Genomic DNA, 25,210 nt, shown 5'->3' with positions numbered 1-25,210 from the left:
CAAATGTCACCTGCCATTTCTCTATGAAGGCAGTGCTCACTCGGGCCCACTTCCGGGCTCTCAGGTTTCCCTCTTTCCTGGTATGCCAACACCCCAAACCCCTTCTATCTTCCTCTTTAAATGCCACTCATTCTTCAAGGACCTCCTCAATAAAGCAGGGTGACTCCAGGTTTCATACTTCTCCCTCTTGTGTATTTACAGTCTAGGGGCATTTCTTCAGCATTTTCTCTAGCTCCTTACCATAGTACTCAGTTCTTAATAGGCACCCAAGGAAACTTGTTATGATCAAATATAAACCATCAGAAAAAAATGAATGAAAGTTAGTTCATTAGGAGAATGATTTTTTCAAATGATTTGCCACATGTTATGATTTTGGAAAATCAACACAAAAGTAGAGATGAAAACAATGAAAAATTCAGAAAAATAATTTCCCTAAAGAAGTTACAAATTGTTTTATCCTCTAAGCACAGAATAATTTTGAGCAGTGAATTTTTGCAAAAGAAAGAGTAAAATGTTAGCTATGAGACTTGCTATGGATTGAACAATATTTATAGTGAAGAGGAAAATAAACAATGTTGTCTGCCTTGTTTTCTCAAAAGATCATGTATTTAGAGGAATAAAACAAGTCTGACAGGTTTGGAGAAGCAAGTAAGTTTGAAACTCAGCTTAGTCTAGTTCTACGGGCTTGAGATCCACAGAGAAGTTTGGACTCACTTCTGTAACAAGAATTGAAAATATCTGTTTCTGTTGAAATATGGACCTCAATAAGCCTGCCATCGTATTGTCACTTTCTCAACCGCCTGATTAGACTTTTAACAGAAATAGGAATTATAAATATTGGGAGACGCAGTTTTCATTTTTGTAGATGTGCTGTAAACTTAGAAAGGCCAGAAAAATAAAAATTCAATATATCTTGACTATAGAAAATCAATAGCATACCTGGAAAATTATGGAAAATAGAAGTTATAAAGGGATCCTATTTGCAAAAGAAACAAAAATATACTTTTAAATCTCTAAGTAGTTTTATAAAAACCTTCACAAGGAAAGTACATAACTTACATGAAGAAAACTAAAAACAGGGGCCGGCCCAGTGGCATGGCGGTTAAGTTCGCGCGCTCTGCTACAGCGCCCTGGGGTTCACAGGTTCGAATTCTGGGTGCGGACCTTCACACTGCTCATCAAGCCATACTGTGGCAGCGTCCCATCTACAAAATAGAGGAAGATGGGCACAGATGTTAGCTCAGGGCCAATCTCCCTCGCTAAAAACAAAAAAAAACAAAGGAAAACTAAAAACTTAAAATACTAATAAATGTACAGCTATAGAGTATTCATGATTAGAGAAACTAAACACTATAAAAACACTGATTTTGCCAAATAATGTATATATGTAATGTTACTACAATAAAGTATCCTAAACAAATTGAGAGGTGGGTCCTAAAATAGAAGGGAGGACTAAGCAAGCAAAATGCAAAGAAATTTTTTTTTTTCATCTTTTTTTTTTTTTATTTGGTGAGGAAGATTGTCCCTGAGCTAACATCCGTTGCCAATCTTCCTCTTTTTGCTTGAGGAAGATTGTCCCTGAGCTAACATCTATGCCAATCTTCCTCTATTTTGTACGTGGGATGCTGCCACAGCATGGCTGATGAGCGGTGTACAGGTCCACGCCCAGCATCCAAACCTGCAAACCCTGGGCCACTGAGGCAGAGTGCGTGAACTTAACCACTATGCCACCAGACCAGCCCTCCCTTTTCTTTTTCAGGGAAAGTTTCACCCTGAGCTAACGTCTGTTGCCAATCTTCCTCCTTTTTTTTTCTGCTCCCCAAAGCCCCAGTGCATGATTGTATATCCTAGTTGTAAGTCCTTCTAGTTCTTCTGTGTGGGCTCTGCCCTGCCACAGCATGGCAACTGACAGACGGGTGGTGTGGTTTCATGACCGGGAAACGAACTCGGGCTGCTGAAGCAGTGGGAACACCGAACTTTAACCTCTGGGCCATCAGGGCTGGCTCACAAAGAAACTTTTGAAAAGAAAATGTATTAGAGGTAAGGTAACCCTACCATTTTTTAAAACATACTTAAGCTACAATAATAAAAAGAGTAGTGCTGGAATAATAATTAAGCATTAGGATAGAATAGCTCAGATGTTATATACATAAAATGTATATTTATGTATATATACATATGTACACATATATGCATATATAATTTCTGCTCCATTTAGTTTCCATTATATATAACAATTTAATATATGAAGAATAATGTGTAACATAACTAGTTAATGAGGAAGGGAAGGATTATTCAGCAAATAAGAACTAAGGATTTGAAAAATTGCCAATTAAGATGGCTGCTTCATGCTACATGCACAAATAAAATGTGTATATCGTGAGAAGAGCTAAAAGGAAAAAGCTGCTATGGGAACTCTGGAATTTTGCAATGGAAAGATTCTACATATTCTTCATTTGTCCAGAAAGCATCCATTAGATTTTAATTCCCAATGGTTTTGCAATGTATGCATCTTTGTCTCCCTCACAACAACTAGCACTGAGCTTTTCACACTATCAGTGTGCAATGCACTTTTTGATAGGTAGTTGACAGATTTATTCCTTCATTTACTCATTCAAATATTATTATTGAAAAATATTTGGCCACATTCACTTTTTAAAGGTATACTTTTTTCCTCTAAAAAGAGTATATTTTGATCTATCTTTTTATCTGTAACAGACATAGTTGTATCTGTCTTGCTTGGACTGTACTTCCTATAAAAATAAAAGCAACAACAACAACTAAAAACAACCTTGTGCCTTTAGCTTTTGGATCATACAATGTTTTCCATGAATGGAGCACTTGGGTAAATCAGGCTTTAAGATAATAGAAACCTGCAGAGCTATGCCTTTCCATGACTCTCTTCATGTCATAATTCAAAGGCATTAGTTTGAACTTCATTTTCCCAGTATAATGATTTTGGTCATGGATACTTTGTAACTGAGGTCTCCATACTGGAATTGGTCTCATTTCAGGATGAGAGTAAGATTTATATGAGAACAGCAAAATGATGGTCAAAATAATCTTTCAAAAGTCAGGAGATAACCTTATCTCAAGAGAAAAATACTGTCCAGTGACTGTGTGTTCTAAAATAAAGGTCTTGCTTCTGATCTTACTTTTCTATTGAGGAAACTGTAAAAATATGATAAAATAGAAAGCTATTACTTGAGTTCAGGGAAAATTGAAGGTATTTTATTTAAATGTTACTCTTTCCCCCAGTGTGCTATTTGTTTTTGATTTTTTTTTTTTTGCATGATATAATTTCATGGTATTTTGGTAGAATTTTGTACCTAAAAGAAATCTTAATATAATTTGTATTATTGACCTGAAAGTTCAGAGGCAACATTATCAAATGGTAAGCAATTCTGAGTAAATTTTATTACTTATGACAAAGGTATCTCTGTCATTTCTGGAAGTGTTAGTCAATTGTGCTAAAAGTGCACTCTCCAGTGCTTTGTAAATTGTGTTTATTTCTGCATGTCAGTTTCCTGTTCTTTTAGAAACCTCAAGTCTATATAACTGTGATTTTTTTTTTCTATTTGAGTAAAGACTGCGTTCTTTTCTTCTTCCCGCTAGATGATTGCTCAAGTTCCCTTCCAGCTTCATGAACCTATGACTGTTTAGTAAAGTTGAATCTAATATAATTCTTTTTGGATACTCATGTATTACTTTGAAATTCCAGAAGCCATTTATGGAAAAAGAACTGATGATATGTACTGCAGCCTTGTAGAGAGCACTCACTCTCGTTTAGTCTATTTCATTGAACACTTTGGGGCCTGTAGTGCTCTATTACAAGCTGGTGATTTTTGGATAGATTGAGAGACAGACTGACAAATATGGATGGATGAGTGGATGAATGGATGGATGGATGAATAGATGGATGGATGGTCAGGGAGGTGGAAATATATATATAGTTTGGTCTCTTCCTGATGAGGGCAAACCCTTACTATTTTCCTTCCAAGGCCTATGAATCACAGACATCATTTGTCTTGCTGAGTGCTTCTGCAGGAGCCTGTCCAATACTATTCTTTCATGAATGGCCTACTGGGATTGTCTGAAACCATGCCAGAATTTCAGAAAACTTAGATTATACTCATGAAGATTCTTCCAGGCTTTGGTTGTTTGGATGGCTGCTGAATCTTACATTTCTTCCCCCTAAGAGCAGTGGTGGACTGATCAAATGAGATAATATAATTCTTTGTTTTTTTTCCTGAAATGAGCTAACGAACATTTTCCCTCATTGTATTTTGAAAATTATGTAAGGAATAAGTAGATCTTTTAAAATAAATATTGGTGGTTTATTTTTAAAGGAATTTATCTTTTATAAAACAAAAAATGAGCAAAGGAGTGATTTATAGGAATGGATCTATTTTTCTGTGCAAAAATTTCTTAAGCATTTAAGTCTTCTTTTTAAAAGATAACCTAAAATCAAGAGGTAGCACTATGAATAACTAATAGCCCTCTGATATATATCCCCCCACTAGGTAGAACAAATCACTTTACCTCTACTTTCTCTTTGCAAAATGGGAATAATCTTAGCTACTTGACGTTAAGGCTTTTCAAAGTTAGCATTAATGATCATTCTAAAGAATTCCCAGAACTGGTCAGGATATCCAGGCTAATATGTGCATTAACATTATATGGGTTATGATTTATCTTTCTCAGAGACAGGACATCAAATAATCTTGGATCAAGGCTATTTAGGATAACATTAGACACTGAAAGACAATGTGAGAATAAAGACAGGTCCATTTTCACAATAATATAGGATCTATGTCTAAAAATAATTTCTAAGTTCTGGCCATCCACATGGGAAGCATCTCCAATTAAAAGTCTCTATGGTGTGCTTTTTCACCGGGGAAATGTAAGATACTTGCAGAAGACATTCATCCAACGATGATTTTAACAATAGAGAGCATCATATAAGGATGAAAAACATTATGAGAATAGTTTGGCCTTTAAGAGATTGAGAGACCAGAACCTATCTCAGTACGAGAAAGCTTATAATACCAATGCCATTCAATAAAGACCTTTCCTGAGAATACTATGGAAATGACACCTTAGAAAGACATGTCAGGGGCCGGCCCGGTGGTGTAGTAGTTAAGTTTGCATGCTTTGCTTCTGCGGTCCAGGTTCGCGGGCCAAATCCCGGGCACGGACCTATACCGCTCATCAAGCCATGCTGTGGCAGCGTCCCACATACAAAATAGAGGAAGATTGGCACAGATGTTAGCTCAGGGACAATCTTCCTCAAGCAAAAAGAGGAAGATTGGCAGTGGATGTTAGTTTTCCTCACCAAAAAAAAAGGAAAGACGTGTCAATATTCATCCTGCCCACCCCAAAATAGCTAGGTACCATGAAGACAGTAGCAGCAACTGGACACTTCAATTTGATAAAGTTGTGTGATGGGGATCTTTGAAGTCTTCTGGCATAGTTCAAAGCAGTGAGAAAGAATGGACCTAACATTTGATGAATAGCTGCAATAAACAGGCACTATGAAGAATATTTTGAAAACATGAATTCACTGAGGCTTAAAATAGTCCTCACAAAGTAGATTGTTTACTCCCATTTCATAGAAGAGAAACTGAGTCTCAGAGAGGCTAAGTGACTTTCTTAAGTTGATATAGCCAGAATATGTAGAGGATTTGTTCTTTTGGTTATGTTTGATATCTTCTAGAACCTGGAAAGGAATACAGAGATAGATAAAACATTTTCCCTTTCATCAAATAATTTCCAAGTTAGTGAGGTATATGTAGACATACATACAAATGTAACAACACTAGGATAAAAAGAAAAAGAATGGGAAACACAAAACTCAAAAGAGGGATTACTCTTTTCTAAGGAAAAAGAGGATTAGGGAGGGATACTTCTACTTCTTAAATAGAGTGGAGGGTACATAGGTTCTTGTTTTATTATTCTTTGTTTTATATATGTATATATATAACACATTATATATTATATATAACACATATATAATATAACATATATAACAATATAAAATATATAATATATTATATATGTAACATTTATGTCTACAAAACAATATATAGATTTTTGTTTTGTATGTATAAAATAAGAGACTTCATGTTTTAAAAAACATGATTACAAATAGAAAACCTGTTTGTGATTTACAGGTACTGTACCTACTAGTGGAAAGCCCAAAATATAATTTTCATATCAATCAGATGCAAAGTGATTTGGAAGAAAATACTTTTTATGTCCATATGTAACAGATGAGCTCAGTGTCAGAATAAGCCATTTGATAACTGGTGAAACTAATAAAGGCTTAGAGACTATTAATTAAGCACTTTAACCTCACACCACTTTAGAGGTATTATATATTTGTACCACAAGATAAGCATATGAGAAAACAGTGGCTAATACAGTGGTATATTAACTTCCTTCTTAATAATTCAAGACGTTCACCAGCCACACTGTAAATCCACGTGTTCCCGATGGCAGGTATCACAGGGCCTTAAACATAGTGGACACACAAATGAGGGCTTAATTTTAGGTGACTAACATTTATGAATACTTACTGTGGTCTAGGTAATTTTCATACATTATTTCTTATCCCCCCATCCACCCTAAAAGGTAGGTGAACTTTTTCCATTTTCAATGTACAGAAACTGTGGCTCAGAGAGATTCAATGTTTTGCCCACAGTCACAAGGGTAGTACATAGAAAAGACAATATTTGAACCCAGATCTGTCCCACCATACACATACAATCATCTAATGGCAGGTAACAGTAATCCTCACAACCACCTTGTAAGGTACGTTCTATTGTCATCTTAAATTTAAAGATGAGGAAACTGAGGCATGAAGAGATTGTCATATGTTCATAGTCACACATTTGACTTGGACTTGGGGATACTTAAGTGGGAGGGAGATTGGACCAGATCTCATGTCCTCAGATCTGGGTTCATGGCAACCACTGTGGTAGAAGAGAAGGACACCATCTCATATACAAACTTTTCCACAGCAAACCAGCACAGAAGCCTCACTGAAAGCCTTACTCTCTGGCTTGAGTGGCCTGAGAGTGGCAAAAATGCCCTCTGCCCTTTGACCTCTTAAGAGCCTCTTAAGAGTGGAAAGAATCTCCCCATGAAGCCTGGAAGACAGAAGTCCACAGCAATATATACTTAACACTTGAGTTCAGTGCCCCATTAAAGTGTGGTGAGACAAGAATCCCCCAAAAGCTATCTCTCTTCTTCCTTCCCCTCATAACCAGGCTTCTGACATCAAAGTTTATTGTTAAAAGCATGCTTAATAGAAATATTACTGTATATATTTTCACTAGAGGGAAGAATGTTAGGGAAATTTGTCATGATAGGTGTTTACCGTAAGTTTGACATACATTATTGTTAGATCATTCTGCTCTCCTTCCATAGTTTTTCTATGCTATTTATTTATGTGCATATTTAAATGGTGTGCCACTTAATTGAAATTACAGTATGTTCAAGCCAGATTTGACACTGACTGGCAGTTGCTGTTAAGGAATATTTGGAACCTGTGAGTGGGTCATTTTCCAAATAGTGCAGATACAACCATATTATCCAGCAGAATATTTAGGAAATCAAATAGCCGATATTGCCAATACAAGTACTTCATTCGTTCCAACCAGGATGATGTCTTATTGCCCTTTATAGCCCACAACCCCAGAACCACATATGACGTAACAGAGAGTGGAACCGCTAGCTTGTCATATAGGGACTCTGCCTATGGATCCAAGGTTCTTGGAAGTAACTTTTAAAAAATTATTCAATCTTCGGAATACTTCTTTAAAAATGTGGGCATTTGTATTGAGTATGAAAAACCCTCCCAGTATTTGATTCAGTTTTATGTAGTTTTCATCCAGATAATTGTTTTTAGAAAAATACAGCCTGTGGCAGCAGAAAACAAATCCAGCCTATTACAATAGAAGATTCTTGACAGAGCAACAGCCCAAACAAGTTCAAGGAACCAACGAAAACACAGATAGGCTCAGATTTTATTTTTGAGTTTAGAAAGGCTAAAACTTTATAACGAGCCACAGTTGCTTTCTCTTCCTTTTTCTCCCCTTTGTGTCTCCCACTCTACCCATCTCCTCTAGATCTCTGGCGCACCGCTTAACCTTGCTATGCCTCTGTTTCCTCATCTGTAAAACAGGATAATAATAATGCCCTTCTCTTTGGATTGCTGGGTGGATTAAATGAGGTAAAACAGCTAAAATGCACACATCAGATACGTGGCTATGATAGCTGCTATATTTTAGCTAACATTATTATTATTTATAATTATTGTTCCATAATTATTATCCCATGATTAAGTTATACATCATACCTTATCTTACAGTAGCTTTTTTTTTAAAAGGATAATTTTATTCTACTTATTTTTTCCCCAAAGCCCCAGTAGATAGTTGTACGTCATAGTTGCACATCCCTCTAGTTGCTGCATGCGGGACGCGGCTTCAGCATGGCCAGAGAAGCAGTGCGGTGCGTCGGTGCGCACCCGGGATCCGAACCCAGGGCCGCCAGCAGCAGAAGGCACGCATCCAGCCGCTAAGCCACGGGGCCGGCCCTTACAGTAGCTTTTAAAAAATAAATTCTCAAGACATTTAGAGTACCTCTATGAATAGAAAAAATAAATTATAAACAATGAAATGAGAATTAATATATACCCGAAGGTAACTTTGGTAATAATACTCATAAAAATTATAAAATGGAGCCACTATTGAAATGTCCTTTATTTTCTGCAGAGTAGATTACATGGCCTCCTAATGTGTTCTGCAAAGAAACTTCAACCCTAGACCAAAAGCACCTATAATGCAAAGTACTTTGCTACGCATCTGACCAGCTTATCTTGATCTCTTTGAGATTATATTTTTCCCTGTAGCTTTTATTTGTCAATTAGAAATCAAGTAAATGGTAAGTCATCAGTATTTTTGAACTATTTGAGTTACAGAAGGGGAAAGGAACTGAATACCTTCTAAGTGCCAGAAAGCCTGCTAGGTGCTTTATACGTGGTCACTATTTCATTTAATCCCCATCACTGCTCCCTGAGATAGATAGTATCCCAGTTTTGCAGATGAGGACGTTGTTTCTCAGAGACTTCTTCATTTAATAGGATTAGTCAGCTAAGAAGTGATAGATCAGAATCTAGAACTTAGATCTGTCTCTCAAGCTATCCTCTGTATATGAAACAGTATTATTTTTATTTTAGGCAACTACTTTTGACTGACTACACTTTTATAGTACCTAATAACATATTTCCCCAAATTATCTGAGAATCACCTTTAGAATGTGACATCATGATCTTATGGGAAATGCTAACAAAATTTCTTTATTTGCTGGCTAGAATTAGAAAGATATTTCTGTTTAATTTTGGGGAATCTTGGCAACATTTCTACAGAGAAAGGGTTCCTAGGTAGCAGCTGTAGAAAAATCTCCATAAACATTTCATTTGATATTCTCATATTTTACATTAGTCAAGTGTTTTGCACACCCCAGGGATGTGAAATGTGCTAGAAGAGATGCAGTGAGCTGCCAGTCAATGCCCTGCAGGGAGATTTATGAAATGGAGTCCTGCAAATGTTGTTTGTTTCTTTTCAGCCCAAACTGCATGAATTATTTGAACCAAATGGGGGGGGGGGTGAAGGGGTGCAGAAAGCTAATACAGAGCTCTGCACCCCCACAGATGCTGAATAAATACTTGTGGCCTGAATGACAGACTACTTATTGGAAAAGTCTAAAACTTTTTGTTTTGAAATATTGCTTTTACATGGCTCCTGCAGTGTTTTGAACAATTACTCCACTTATCATCATCATCCTTCTTAAGTGGAAGCCAGACTCGCCTCCCTGAACTGCTCTTCTCCCTTTTGCCCAGGGACAGGCTGCGTGTGAGGTGGCAGGTGCCTTATTCTGCTTGGGTTCCCCCTCCAAGACAGAAGAAGAAGGATTAGTCTCAGGAGGTGGAAGGAGCTGGACTGATCAGGGAAGCATCGTGATTTCCTGGGAAAAGCTTGATCTTGTAAGGGCCTGAGTTTTAGTTGCAGCTCTTCTGCTTTCTAATTGCGTGACTTGGGCAAGATTACTTCTCAGAGACTCCCCTCCCTCATCTCTAATATGGGGGAAATAATATCATGAGGATTAAATGAGATGGTATTTCTAAAACACCTGGTACATAGTAAACATAGCACTTGCTAAATACTAGCTATCGTTGTTTTCATTATTGATGAGCAGTAACAAGAAATAGCATTATATCTTAAATACAAACTAGTAGATGTCCGAGAGATTTTATATCACTAGTTGCCACTTAAACAAAGACCATTTTTTTTAACTTTAAATATCATAGACCAACCCAGCTGTGTTGCCTTTTCACCTAGTGGCTGCACATATAGTTTGAATGGAAACTAACATCCTCTCCCATATTTCTTCTTCAGCTGCCTTCTTCTCCAGGAGTCTATATAGTACATTGCTTCAGATTATCTCACTAATTACTTACATCCTGTTGTCTAAATATGAGGTTATAAAATCATCATCTACTTTTAGATATGAAGAGTAATATTCAATGTAAATATGCAGTCAAAAGAATCTATCTTCACTAGACGCTTTATCCTATATGTCTAGGGATGCAGTTACACCCAAGTAGGATTATTATTATTCTCAAAAGAACTGTACTGGGACCGGTCCAGTGGCATAGTGGTTAAGTTTGCGCACTCCGCTTATGTGGCCCAGGGTTCTCAGGTTCAGATCCCCGGCTCAGACCTACACAGTGCTTATCAAAGCCATGCTGTGGCAGGCGTCCCACATATAAAGTAGAGGAAGATGGGCACAGATGTTAGCCCAGGGCTAATCTTCCTCAGCAAAAAGAGGAGGATTGGCAATGGATGTTAGCTCAGGGCTAATCTTCCTCTACAAAAAAAAAAAAAAAAAAAGAGCTGTACTACCTGGATTTGTATTGTGTACTACCTGGAATTAATGTTGAAGCTATCTACTTACAAAAACTGGGCAAAGCTCTTTACAAGTCCTCTTGGGCCATACTATTTCATTATTTTTCATATAGTGGCAGGTGTTTTAATCTGCAAAGAGCAAAACCTGTTTTGAACAGTAGAATGTGTTTCTTTAGAGTTGTAGAGAATGTTTCATCCATAGAGGCAGGATGAGCTTTTCTATTTATTTCTGTTTTAGTTAAGAAGTGTGTATGTACGTGTATAGTGTTTACCAGACAAGTTAAAATTCAGGTTTTGTTGTCATGTATTAAAACACCAAATAATGTAACAGAAGTGAGTAAATTAAATTTCAGTAGACTCTATGGGGCAACAACACAGGAAAAGAAAAAAAGGAGTATCATCAACACTTTAAGTATGAAAACTCAACATTTCTGTCAGTCATCCCAAATTTTGTTTTAGAGAGCTCCAAACTTCTATATATGTAGCTCTGACTAGATCACTGTTTTCCAAGGTGATAAATGAGATATTAGTGGTATATAGGTGAAATTTTATTTTAATATTTATTTTTGTATGCTTTCAGAAATTTAATTAGAGTATTAAATTATGATGTAAAGTTTCCTTTTTAATTAAAATTACTTAAATAAAAAGAGGCAGTTAAAGGGCCGGCCCCATGGCATAGCGGTTAAGTGCACGCGCTCCGCTGCTGGCTGCCCAGGTTCAGATCCCGGGTGCACACCAATGTACCACTTGTCAGGCCATGCTGTGGCAGTGTCCCACATAAAGTGGAGGAAGATCAGCATGGATGTTACCCGCCGGCCAGTCTTCCTCAGCAAAAAGAGGAGGATTGGCGTGGATGTTAGCTCAGGACTGATCTTCCTCACAAAAAAAAAAAGAAAAAGAGGCAATTAAAATAAAAGTATTAAGTAAACAGTATTATAAGAGTTTCTATGAAAATGTCAAAAATTATAGAGGTAGTGTTCAAATGACTGAAGTTCAGGAAATACTGATCTAAATGACGGAAAATGTGTTGCCACATGTTCACATTGTTTGATAAAGGAGGTATTTTGTTGGATGGTTTTGCAGTATTTTGAGTGTTAAGTACCTGATGGCTTAAAGAAACCAAGTTCTATCATTCTGCAATCAGAAAGTCTTGCTAAATTAGCAGAGGAACGCGGTATGCACTTTTCCCTCCATCACTCCGTACTCTAAAATAAATCCCAGATGGAACAAAGATGTAAGGGGAACAAATTAATTTTGTTTTACAATCTTGGAGTAGGGTAGGTCTTTCAAAGCATGACGTAAATTTCAGAAGACTTCAACAAAGACCTATCAAGTTGACCATAAAAAATTTTTAAATTTCTGCATAGCCAGATAAGTAAATAATACATAAATAAAATCAAAAGACAAAATAGAAAAGTTATTTGCAGCACATATGACAGACAAAAGCTAATTTCCATAATATATTAAAAGTCCTACAACATACTGAAAAACAGACAACTAAAGGATGATAGAAAACCAAAGGTCATGAATACAGGTCACAGACTAGGAAACAAATGGCTTTTAAACATATAACAAAGTGCTTGAACTCTGTCTTAAATAATAAAAGAAACACAAATTAAAACCATAAAAACATTCGTTTTATAACTGCTTGGCAAAAATTAAAAAAGTTTGATAAATATATTGATAAATACATTGTGTACTGATGTGCCCAAGATCAAGAGTAGGTAACATGGATACACAAAAGGGAGAGGAAAAGGAAAATAAATTATCTATGGCTTTTTATAAAATTTTAGCTTTTCTAAATTCAAAAGTAAAATCAGAGGTTATTTGGTGTTTTTGTTGGTTCCTTATACCTGTTTGGGCTGTTGCTCTATCAAGAATCTTCTTTACACATTCGTGTTCTTTGTGTAAATACCCAGAAATGGAATAGTTGGATCATATGGTAGTTCTATTCTTAATTTTTTGAGGACTCTCCATACTGGTTTCCATAATGTCTGCACCAGTTTACATTCCCACTAGCAGTGTATGAGAGTTCCCTTTTCTCCACGTCCTCTCCAACACTTGTTCATTCTTGTCTTGTTAATTATAGCCATTCTGATGGGCACAAGGTGACATCTCATTGTTTTGTTTTGCATTTCCCTAATAATTAGTGATGTTGAACATCTTTGCATGTGCCTGTTGGCCATCTGTATATCGTCTTTGAAAAAATGTCTGTTCAGATCCGTTGCCTAGTTTTTAACTGGGTTGTTTGTTACTTTAGTTCTGAGTTGTATGAGTTCTTTATATATTTTGGATATTAATCTCTTATCAGATATATGGTTTGCAAATATCTTCTCCCAATTGTTAGGTTGTCTTTTCATTTTATTGATGGTTTCCTTTGCTGTGCAGAAGCTTTTTAGTTTGATGCAGTCCCATTTGTTTATTTTTTCCTTTGTTTCCCTTGTCTAGTGAGACATGGTATTCAAAAAGATGCTGCTAAGACTGATGCCAAAGAGCATACTGCCTATGTCTTCTTCTAGAAGTTTTCTGGTTTCAGGTCCTCTATGTTCATTGCAGGATTATTCACAATAGCCAAGACTTGGAAACAACCTAAGTGCCCATCAAGGGATGAACGGGTAAAGAAGATGTGGTATATATACACAATGGAATATTACTCAGCTATAAAAAAAAATGAAATCTTTCCATTTTCAACAACATGGATGGACCTTGAGGGTATGATGATAAGCGAAATAAGTCAGACGGAGAAAATCAAATACCATATAATCTCACTCATAAGTAGAAGATGAAAACAACAGCAACAATAACAACAAACAAACACACAGATACAAAGATTAGATTGGTGGTTACCAGAGGAGAAGGGGAGAGGGAGGAGGGGGAAAGAGGTGATAGGGCACAAGTGCGTGGTGATGGATGGTAATTAGTCTTTGGGTAGTGAACATGATGTTGTCTACACAGAAATCAAAATATAATGATGTACACCTGAAATTATGTATTATTATAAAACCAATGTTACCTCAATAAAAAAATAATAATAATAAATAAAGGATACTTTAAAAAAAAAAAAAGAATCTTCTATCTGTAATAGTCTGGATTTGTTTTCTGTTGCCATGGGCTATATTTTTTTAATACAAATATCTGCATGAAAAATACAGAAAACTGAATCAAATACTAGGATACTTTCTGTACAAAATACAAATACCTAGATTTTTTTTTTAAGAATTTAGAGGATTGAGTAAATTTCTTAGTTATTTTCAGGACCCTTGGATTGTATGGGAAGATAAAGAAGCTAATGGTGCTACTATCTGTTTATGAAAGTAATTAAATGCTCAACCCAGAGCCCCAGGCCAATGCAAGCATGGCTGGAGCAGGTGATCAAGGGAGACAGTGGTAGGAAATGAATTCTGAGATATAGCCAGAGGCCGGATGTTTTAGGCCTTGCAGGCTAGGTAAAATATTTTGGACTTTATTCCAAGTGTGGTACGGAACCATTGGAGGCTTTTATTTTTGATCATGTCATTTTTGATGTGATCTGATATACATTTTTGAATTAGAGAAGTCTACTCTAGCCTTTTGCTAACTATCTATGGGTTTCCTATTCTTTACAGCAAAAAGTATTTTACTTTCTATAGCTTAAAACTTATTGTTTTAATTTTTAGGTTATGAAAGTAATTTGTGCCCATCTCACTGTAAAAAATTTAGAAAATACAGAAAAATGTAAAAAAGGAAATAAATACATCTATAAATCTAACCCAGAGATTGGCAAATTATGACCAGCAGGCCGATGACCTGTTTTTTGCAAATCAAGCTTTGTTGGAACACAGCCACACCCATTTGTTTATTGTTCTCTATGGCCCTTTCCACCCCACAACAACAGAGTGGAGTAGTTGTGACAGAAATTATATGGCCTATAAAACCTAAAATGTTTACTACAGGGCCCTTTACAGAAAAACTTTGCTGACTCCTTTTCTAACCCTCTGAAGTAGTGTTAATTTATTAGTGCATTTTTCAAAGGTATGTTCTAGACATTTCTTTAAATAGTCAAGATTGTACTATAAATACAGTTATATATTTTGCTGATTTCTCTTACCACTATACCATCAGCATTTTTGCATGTAATTAACATTCATTATGAAAGATAACCAGAGGCCAATATTTTTAATGGTTGTATATATTCCCTCTTATAAATATACCATCATCTATTTAAATAATTTATTATTTATTCCCTTATTTTGAGACATTTAGATTTTCCAAATTTTTATTTATAAAAAATGTTATGGTCAATATCTTTGTATATCATTGTTTGCACTTTTAGCATTTCCTTAGGCTAGATTTCTTAAAGTGAAATAATGGAATCTAAGGGTATCAACATTTTTAAGACTCCTGATAAATATGCTGAGGTTTTAAATCCTTGTTCCCCAAAACTCTGGGCCTCTGCAAGATTGTATACAACATCATTTGGGTAAACTACAACCGTGGAGATTGCTTTGGAGTATCTTGGGGAAATTACTAATTTTTTCATATTTCAAATGTGAGTGAGGATAATTATAAAAATAACTAACCTTTATTTTGGATAGTACATTGTTCTAAGTCATTAACTCATTTAATCCTTACAACAGCCCTTTGGGATAGGTTTTATTATCCCTATTTTAGAGGTGGAACAAGGATTAAAACCTAGAGAGTATGATCCCAGAGTTCTTGCATTTAACCACTATGCCAAATTGCTTGAGTATCCTGTATCTTGTTCCTTCTTCTGTTCATTTTCACTCCTATAATATCCTACTATTATCAAGGATTATGTCTTATGCTAAGTTTCTGGGAAATATGTTTTGACTCTAAAGGTCTGTGACTTCAAAGAAGTTGGAAACCCATTTATTTCAAGGACTGTGTCCTGTTGACAGTAGAGTGGTTTAATTCACATTAGCTATTTCTCCTACCACTCCCTCAGCTTTCTCAGTGTTTCTTTCCTCATTTTCTCATCTCTCAGTACTTTGTCTTGTCGACATTTATCTCCAAAGTTTAAAGTTTACATATCGTGCTGTTATTGGAAAAACAGTCTGGTGTTATTCCTAATTATTACTACTGCCATGAACACAGAGGCAGGCAGAAGCAGCTTCCAGAAGCTCAAGGAAAATTTTATCTCCTATTTTTAAGAAAGATAAATACAGACACAACTTTGGTTTGATATTATAATTACTTCTTTCGAGCTTCTAGCTATTTTTAAAGCAAATTTACACCATTTTGTGCTTGTGTGAAACCTCAAGGATAATGTTCAAGAGATCCTCCAATTATTTTTCCAATGGGTAAGTCCCACCTCTTAATTGTTTTAATTAGAAAACCAATGAAAATTAATTAAAATTGGCATCATACTTCCAAAATTACATACCACTGACTACTGAATATAAAATCTTAATCAAAACACTGAAAAAGCTTGAATCCGACTTGTTTTAATTGTCTAATATGCTTGCTCAAGGGCGAAAATAATGAAAACAATAACAAGAGTAAAAAGAAGATGCCTCTGCGGGGAGTCTACAGGACCTTTTAAACAAATGCTTCAAAAAATAATGATGATGATGATGATGATGTTGCCTGTTTCTTTTCTATTCTACTGAGACACAGATTTTGTTTTCAGTAGAGGTGTCCACTCTGATGAGGAGAAAGCAATTCAGTTACAGCTAGTCCCTGGCAGCTTTGTATGGAGATGTAAGTGTGGGCACAGCCTAAGGAAGGGGCCTCACCTAGGGTTCAGGCAGAGCAAGGAAGGGAAAAGGAGAAGCAGATGGTCTGGCTGACAGTAGGAGAGGAAACTGGTGCTCCTACTAAGTGCCAGGCACTGGGTTAGGAGCTTACCCATAGGCTACATTGTTTCTTTTCTGAAAACAACCCGGCAAAAATGTGTAATTATTAACCTTGTTTTACAGATAATGAGATCAGATTAAAAGGGATTAGGTAACCTGCCTAAAGCCATACAGAACGCATGTAGCAGGACCTGTTGTCTTCTGCATCTGCTCTCTCTCCCTTGGTGGTACAGGTGCTGTGTGACAAAATCTGGACCATGTCTCCCCTTCAAGGTCTAATCCAAATTCCAGCCCAGCTATGGCCACTTCAAGGAAGGAGGTAGTTATTTGAACTGACTCCTGAACAGGAGTAGGTAAAGAATAACAACATAACAACAGCAATAACAGTAACTAATTGAAATTTAGAGTTTATTGTATGTCAGGCTAAGTGTTTCAGATACATTCTCTTATTTATTTCCCCTAAGAACTAAATGAAGAAGCTACTATTATTATTATTCTCTTCTATATATGAGAAAACTAACTCACCACGAGTTTAATCTTGGAGTTATAAAGTTAGTAAGTGGCAGAGTTGTTAATCAAACCTAGGTCTAATTCTACAATTCAAACTTTTAATCACTTCTTGGAAAACACACACACACATACACACACAGCCTGAGCATGGTCACATAGGTATGACCTTAAGCATGGAGAAGTATACAATTTAAAGTATACAACTAGAAGATGGGATGGGGGCAGGGAGATGTTATAATAGATATTGAGACTGATAAGCTATAATAGGGCCAAATATTTAACTTTTTAAGGATTCCCATTTATTTTTTTTTGTATACATTGAGTCTTAACTTTGTTTCCATTTCATCACTAGCGCTTCATCTGTCATTGTAAACATTACCAAATTGGGCTTTTCAGCTGATGAATAGTTATCAGAAAGATATGAAACAATTATTATACAGTTGAGAAAGATTTAGCTAAGTGTGGATTATTGTTCATTTGGGAGTTGATGTGAATATTCACATCAACACCGTTTGGGAGAAGACCAGCAAATTTCAGTTACAAAAAAGTGAATTATGAAAATCACACTTTATTATCCAGTGCACCTAGTAGGCAGTTAATAAATGTTTAAAAGTATAAATGCATAAAAAGTGACTCTGAGCAGTCTTTTTTTCTTTTTTTTTTTTTTTGTGAGGAAGATTAGCCCTGAGCTAACATCCATTGCCAAGCCTCCTCTTTTTGCTGAGGAAGATTGGCCCTGGGCTAACACCTGTGCACATCTTCCTCTACTTTATATCGGACACTGCCACAGCATGGCTTGACAAGTGGTGCGTCTCTCCACCCCGGGACCCAAACCTACGAACCCCGGGCTGCTGAAGGGGAGCGTGTGAACTTAACCACTATGCCACCACCTGGCCGGCCCCTCTGAGCAGTCTTTTATTTAAAGACTATGCTTTAATAAAATTGGTGATCTGCATAGAGTAAAGTAAAACTGCTTTGAAAAGAAAACATTTTCTTAAGGGCTAATGCTTCTCTATGCAAATTAGATAACTCCTCAAACATTTTCAGTAATAGCTTTTATAAAAAATCACTACTCCTGCTATTTTTCCTACCATTGCTTTTATGCCAGCAGTACAAATATATCTTTCCACATTCTTCCCACCAGATTTGATGTTTCAAAGTTGATCTAAGTACTTTCTCCTGTTATGTATGTATTTTATTAGTAATACATCTGTCTTATTGCATGCAAAGGCATGCCAAATAGAAGAATTGGTAATATTTATACTTTGGCCTAGTTGGTATGGGAAGTTTTCTTGAGGTATCAGCCTTCACACTTATTTTTCAAGCATCATGGATGCATATTTTTGGATTTTTCTCTGGATGTGTTATAAGACAAGGGTATCAACTGTCTTTCTCTAACGGTCTATTTATTAGTACACTTTTCTCCACTGGCATGTGCATCTCCATCACGTATGACTCAATAATAGACTTTGATCAATGATATAAATGCATTTTCATTGTCATCTTTATAATTTGATTTTATAGTCTTTGAAACCTCTCTAGGGAACCCTGGATTCCGGAACACAGTATGAAAACCATAGCTACAGGAAATAGATGGTCATTAAATGTGAGAGACATGGACAGACCTGCATTTTAGAATGACATCTCTGTGAAATGGAGGATGGGTTAAAGAGGGGACATATTAGAACCCAAGAGATGTGCTAGAAGGTTATCATGAGAGACAATGGAGGATTAACCTTTGGAATATGAATTAGAAAAGATGCAATATTTGAGAAGTACAATTAATAAAAATTAAACAATTACGAGTTATGAGAATTGATGAAAAAGAAGCGGTCATTGATGACTTCTTGCTTTGGAGACCACAGTAATTATTGGGGAAGCTGCTAAAGTCGGAGGAGCATGTTTGCACTGGGTCACAGTGAAGCAGATAAAGAATTTGATATTAAACATAGCAAAGCTGAGGTACTAAATGTCTAGTGGACAGCTAAATACAGATTTAGAACTCAAGAGAAGGATTAGGGCTGGCTTTCAATTTGGTAACCAAATTGATAAACCCATGGGAGCAATGTCCAAGGAAAAAGGGAAGACTGAAAAGAGAAGAGGGCTCAGGGCAAACTCTGGGGACCATGACCTGCTATGGAGCATGTAGAAAAAGAGCCACTGAAAAATCAGGAAAATGAAGTCAAGCAGGAGAGAGTTAACATTGTAGAAGTATGCAAAATAGAGACTTGGAAGTCAGAAGCGGTTGCCAGTGCCAAGTCATAGAGAAATGCATTTTTTCTCATTCTAGCTTTTTCCTCTTCTAAATCCCTTTGCACCTCTACCTTCTGCCATCCCTCATCTAAAAAAGAAAAAAAATTAAAGCCTTAGGAAATGATTTTACTCCTACTTCACAAAGAAGTTTGATGCCATCAGGCATGACCTATTTCATACCCCATCATCTTTACCTTCACAAACCATTCTCCCATATGAATCTTTCCATCTTTCCTTTCTTTTTCCACTCCTAAAGGCAACTCTGAGTCCTTTTGCTTCTTTTATACACCTGACATGGTTCTCATGATAGCTCCTCTTCCCTTCCTTCTTTAACAATTACAGTCCCCTGAAGGCTTCTTCCTTTCATTTTTAAAATATGTATACTTGAGCTGTCTTTACACTGGCTTCCTTGAGCTGCTGCTCCCAATCACCAACTTCCTTCCTTCTTTCCCAAAGTCTTGAAAGATATTGTTTATATCCACTGCATCTCATTTCTCTTCTCCCACTCTCTTCTGAATCTCTGCAGTCTGTCTTTTCCTCCACCCCAATATTAAATTCCTCAATCAAAGGTTGTCAGTGACTTCCTTCTAGCCAACTCCTTTGTCCTTTTCTAAGATCAACCCAATCAGTTTCAGGCATCATTTGAAATTGCTGATTAATCAGTCTATCTTCGAGTTTCTAAGCCGCTGCATTGTCCAGATTCTCTTCCTATCTCTCTGCCAATTGTCTCTCTCCTTTGCCGATGTTTCTTCCTCTTCTTAACTCAAACTGTGGGTGTTCTCTGAGTTGCTGCCCTTGGGGTAATTTTCTCACTGTATATGCTACATACTTTCAGATAATTTATCTACTCTGCTAGTTTAAACTGCCATTTCTATTACAATGTCTCTCAAGTCTATATCTCCTGTCCTGACAGAATGATTACCTCTTACTCTCATCCCTCTCAAGCTATGCATGAATTAAAGCAGCCCATCATTCACAAGTGGCCACTACTGGCCTGGAGAGTCAACTAGGCATGAGGCCACTGCCACAGAGTCACTACGCGAAGGTCTGAAGATTGCCAACAGCTTAGAAGTTCTGCACTTAGAAGTTCAACAGCTTAGAAGAACAGCAGTTCTCAAACTTTAGCATGCATCAGAATTTACCCGGCGGGCTTGTTAAAACGATTTCTTGACTCCATCTCCAGGGTTTTCTGATTTGGTAAGTCTGGAGTGGGTCCAAGAATTTGTATTTCTAATAAGTTTCCAAGTGATGCCAATGCTGCTGGTCCAGAGCAATACTTTGAGAACCACTGGCTTAGAACAATGGTTCTTAAACTTAGCTGCACATCAGAATCACATCCCAGAGTCACTAGAATAGCTTTTCTTTAGAGTACTGCCACTCGGGACTCACTACAGACTTTTAAATCAGAGTATCTGATGGCGGGCTCCCTAGTTCATTCTAACATGAAATCATGGTTGATTTATCTGCCTAGAGGTAGAGAGAAGGAACCCCCACAAACCCTTCCACCTCCCAATAAAGCAGCAGCTTTGGGCTGAAATTTTTAACCTTCAACCTCATGGTTTCCTCAAAGGTCCATAAATTTCATGAAGCGAAATGCAAAAAGATCGTTTGTAACTGAGGAGGTAACCCATGGCCTTCAACATACTCTCAAAAGGGCTCATGACTCTTCCCCCCAAATTAAAAATCATTAAAGAAACTAATTCTCAGGCACAACTGGCCTGCCCGCACAATCTCTTACATCTCACACACACCACCATCACATGTGTCTCAAATCCCTTCTGTTCATATGTGGAGATTTCTATGGAAAATATGTGCTTTGCTTACATAGCTTCAAGGCCTGAAATTTTAATCCTTACATATTCACTTGGGTTAATGAGCATTTTTCTCAAAGTGCTTATATGAAAGAAGACTCCAATATCTACCCGTCACTCATATGTTAGCAAGAGTCACTTTAACTAGGTTGGTCTTACACTCCTACATGTTTTAAAGTCATAGCTATTTTGAATGGGCAGGGAGAGGAGTATGAAGAACTTTGAAGGTCTAACTATGGGTCCACAGAGAATGTTAAAAAAATTACTCCACTGGGAACTGAAAGATTGAGGAAGCCCTCTGGGTCAGTAGGATATGTGTGAAAGAAGAAAAGAATAATTTTTACACAATGATATCCCAGACTGGGTGTGTTATGAAGAAATGGATAGAAAACTCTCTTTCTTTTTCTTTTCCTCCCCGTGTTTATCGTATACAGACTGCTCAGAATCATTAATTGAGTAATAATACAATTTGCAGTCAGTTTTGAGCAATGTAAAGTGTAGGAGTCTTAGAGCCAGACAGAACTGGGTTCTAATCCTAGCTCTGCCATTTGCTGAGCAAGTAACCTTGAGCAATTCAGTTAACCTCTCTATGAGTAAGTTTTCTATCTGTACCATGGTAATGATAATACTTACTTCATAAGGTAATCTTGATAACTAATTGAAAATTTATGTAAAGTACTTATTACAGTGTTCCAAACTAGCAAATGTTCAATAAATGGCTGTGTTACCAAACTCAGCTAAATTATGGACATTTTGTGGACTGGTCTAAATAGGCATTTTGTGGACTGGTCTAAAAATGCAACTATGTTTCTCTGGGAAATTTCCATGTTCCAAGCAATTGGGTTTGAGATGGTCTTCATTACACAAACATTTAAATACTTTAAAAAATCGATTTTTGTTTTAGAGGAACTGCTGATCTTTCCAACTGCCAATCCTTTTTATTTAGCTATTCAACCGTCATTTTTTAAAATATTTATTTATTTATTTAGTCTGTGCGTGTGAGGAAGATCAGCCCTGAGCTAACATCCATGCCAATCCTCCTCTTTTTGCTGAGGAAGACTGGCCCTGAGCTAACATCCGTGCCCATCTTCCTGCACTTTATATGGGACACCACCACAGCATGGCCCGACAAGCAGTGCGTCGGTGCGCGCCCGGGATCCAAACCCGGGCTGCCAGCAGCAGAGCGCGCACACTTAACCGCTACGCCACGGGGCCAGCCCCTCAACCATCATTTTAATCTCACAACTAATATAAACTCCTCCCTGAATTGAGAGTTCCTTAGGAGCAGGACTATGTCTTTACTGAATAAACATTTATTGAGCATCTGTATGCCAATAACTGTACATAAAAATATGTATACGATACAGTTCCTTTCCTCATGGGGCTTAAATTCTCCCTGGGGAAAATGATATGCAAATACAATCCAAGATAATATCTATTATAATAAAGATGTGTGCCGAGAGCTATGGAGCATAGTGGAAGAAGACATTCATTGAATCTGAATTGATAAGGAAATCTTCATAAAGAGGATGACATTTGAACTGGGCCAAATGTGCATCAAGTCGATAATAAATGAAAAAGACATTAGGGAATAGAAAGATCAACATGAGCTGCTGCTGCAGGGAAAGTTTCATAGTAGACTCTGGTTTGTTTGGACCTTGAATGCAGAAGATGAGGATAAAAGGTGGAACAGCTTGGTGTGCATCTAGGCATGTGTGTAATAGTAAGATATACTATTAATAAGCAGTAAGCTGGTTGATGGGAAATAAGGTCAGAGAGGTGCTCTCTTGCAACTGGATTTTGCAGAGCCCTGGGAACTAAGCAAGGAAGTTCCCTGGACTTGGAAGTTCCAAGGACTTTATGCAATAAGCAAAAAAAAAGGGGCATTATAGGGTCTAAAACCAAGGTATATGTAACATGGTAAAAGCAGAGTTGGAGAGATGTTATTCCAGCAGTGATGTTGTGGGTAAAGATGGCAGATCAGGTCATCTTGAAAGCAATTTCATTAATGCAGGTGTGCCCTGTTGTAGGTCTAGGCTAGCTTGTGTTTGGAGAGCAACTGTAAAGATATAAAAGTGACATTTTATGAATATCATCTGGGATATTTGAATAATAATACCGCTGACAAATATAGCAAAGGTAACATGGAAGATGATGAATCATTTTTTAAGTTAACAAAATTTACTTAATGCCATCTATATGCCAAGTATCATGTGACAATATATAATGCTATCATACATATGAATCTGTATAATATGTACATTATGTTTCATTCAGCAGCTATTTCCTACTAGATATCTTATTTCCCCAAATAAATTATCCATTTCTGTTGAGCAGGATCTCATCTCATATTTCTCATACATTATAGACCCTACCACTATCAAGGACATAAAGTCAGCATTTAATAAAATCTTATTGTCTGGTTAAATAACTGAGGCCAGAAATATCAGAAAACTAGCACATGTCCTAGATCGAGTCAGCAGTGAACAAAAATGAAATCCATTTTCCTTACTGCTATATCACTTCCTAATATTGATAGAGTGGAAAAAGTTCCAAACAGTGCCCGGCCATTCTAGACAAAACTGTAGTTCAGTTTATCTTGAGATATTCAGCAGAACAAATTTTATGGACCTAAGACATCAAGGAAAATAGTGAGAAATATTGTTTCCTGTCTGTTTGGGTGTGTTTTCCACTTTAAAAATGTGATCTTAAAAGGAGGGGGGTGTTGCGAATAAGAGAGTAAATCAGTCCAATCTTTCATAGCAGCATATTTACTCCATGAGAAAAAATGACTTTAATTGCACAGGAATAGAAAAAATGTTTGAATACCCTTCCTTGACAAGATTCAGGGCTTTCATGGGAGAATAAAATACACATTTACAGTAAGTTTAGATTTGGGGGTAGAATTTAAAGCTCTTGTCCATCAACATATCATAATGGATGAATGTGACACTAGCATAATAGTGCTTGTTTGAGCACTTTTAGAAAGAGCAGAGGAGTCTTTGCAGTGCAGTAAGGGAGTTTAAAAATTTAAGGATGTTTTCTTTTCAATGAGAAACAACACCTACTCAAAATAAGTTGGCAACTCGGCGTTCAGAATCTATGTTGTAGCTCTAACGCTCAGGAATGGTTAAGGAAGGATAGAGAATCTCAAGGTCACTGGGAATAGTCTTTAGAGTATTCTTATAGGGCTTATCTGTGCTCACATGCCTAATTTTTTTCTAAGTGCAAAGAATGGCCACTTGCTTGAGACAGGCCCAGTGCCATCCTTTATTCAAGTTCCTTTATACTTCTGTTTTTAAAGAAGCTGTCAAGTTCTTTTTTTGCAGCTGACAGAAAAGGCCAAATCTGCAGTACAGGAAAGGAGGCGCAAAAAGAAACTTTTTTGTGTTGATGTTTTACTAAGTGAGCTAAGGAGAATTTTAGAATCATGTAATTTACTCTGGAGGCATTTACTGTACATAGCTATAGTGATGGTAATTTCTTTCATTGTTGAAGTGAAAAGATAACCATCAATCAGTTGTCAATTGGTCAATTGCAGAAGTGATGAAAAGAAACTGGTAGGAACAATCACTTCTGTGGCTACCTAGACCATTTGGAGGCTCAAGAAAAGTATGGGAACTGGATTGCATTTTAAAAAGGGATTGGACCAGATTTTTGAAAAGGTTAATAGGCATAATGTCCTTGTGAAGAATGGCTTTGCAGTTATGCATAATAAGGAGATGCATTTAAAAAATGAAAAATTAAAAAGACTTGGTGTTAAAAAAGTTAAAAAAAATTTATTAAACTAGATATCAGGTAAGTAAGCCCCCAAAACCTTGAATTTCAGTGTGTTCTTAATGGAGGAAATAAATATAGATTATTAATAACC

The 25,210-nt window shown here is 36.7% G+C and overlaps 1 long non-coding RNA gene across 3 annotated transcripts in view; it reads left to right on the top strand.

Annotated features, from left to right (window-relative positions):
- The window catches only part of LOC106800952 (uncharacterized), a 453,355-nt gene that overhangs the window by 308,736 nt on the left and 119,409 nt on the right, over window positions 1-25,210 (top strand). The window lies entirely within an intron of this gene.

The sequence above is a fragment of the Ceratotherium simum genome, chromosome 15, assembly GCF_057802395.1.
Source record: "Ceratotherium simum simum isolate JZ-2026a chromosome 15, ASM5780239v1, whole genome shotgun sequence".
Lineage (NCBI taxonomy): Eukaryota > Metazoa > Chordata > Mammalia > Perissodactyla > Rhinocerotidae > Ceratotherium > Ceratotherium simum.
Note: the sequence above shows the minus strand (reverse complement) of the source record. Positions and strands in the feature narration are given on the sequence as shown.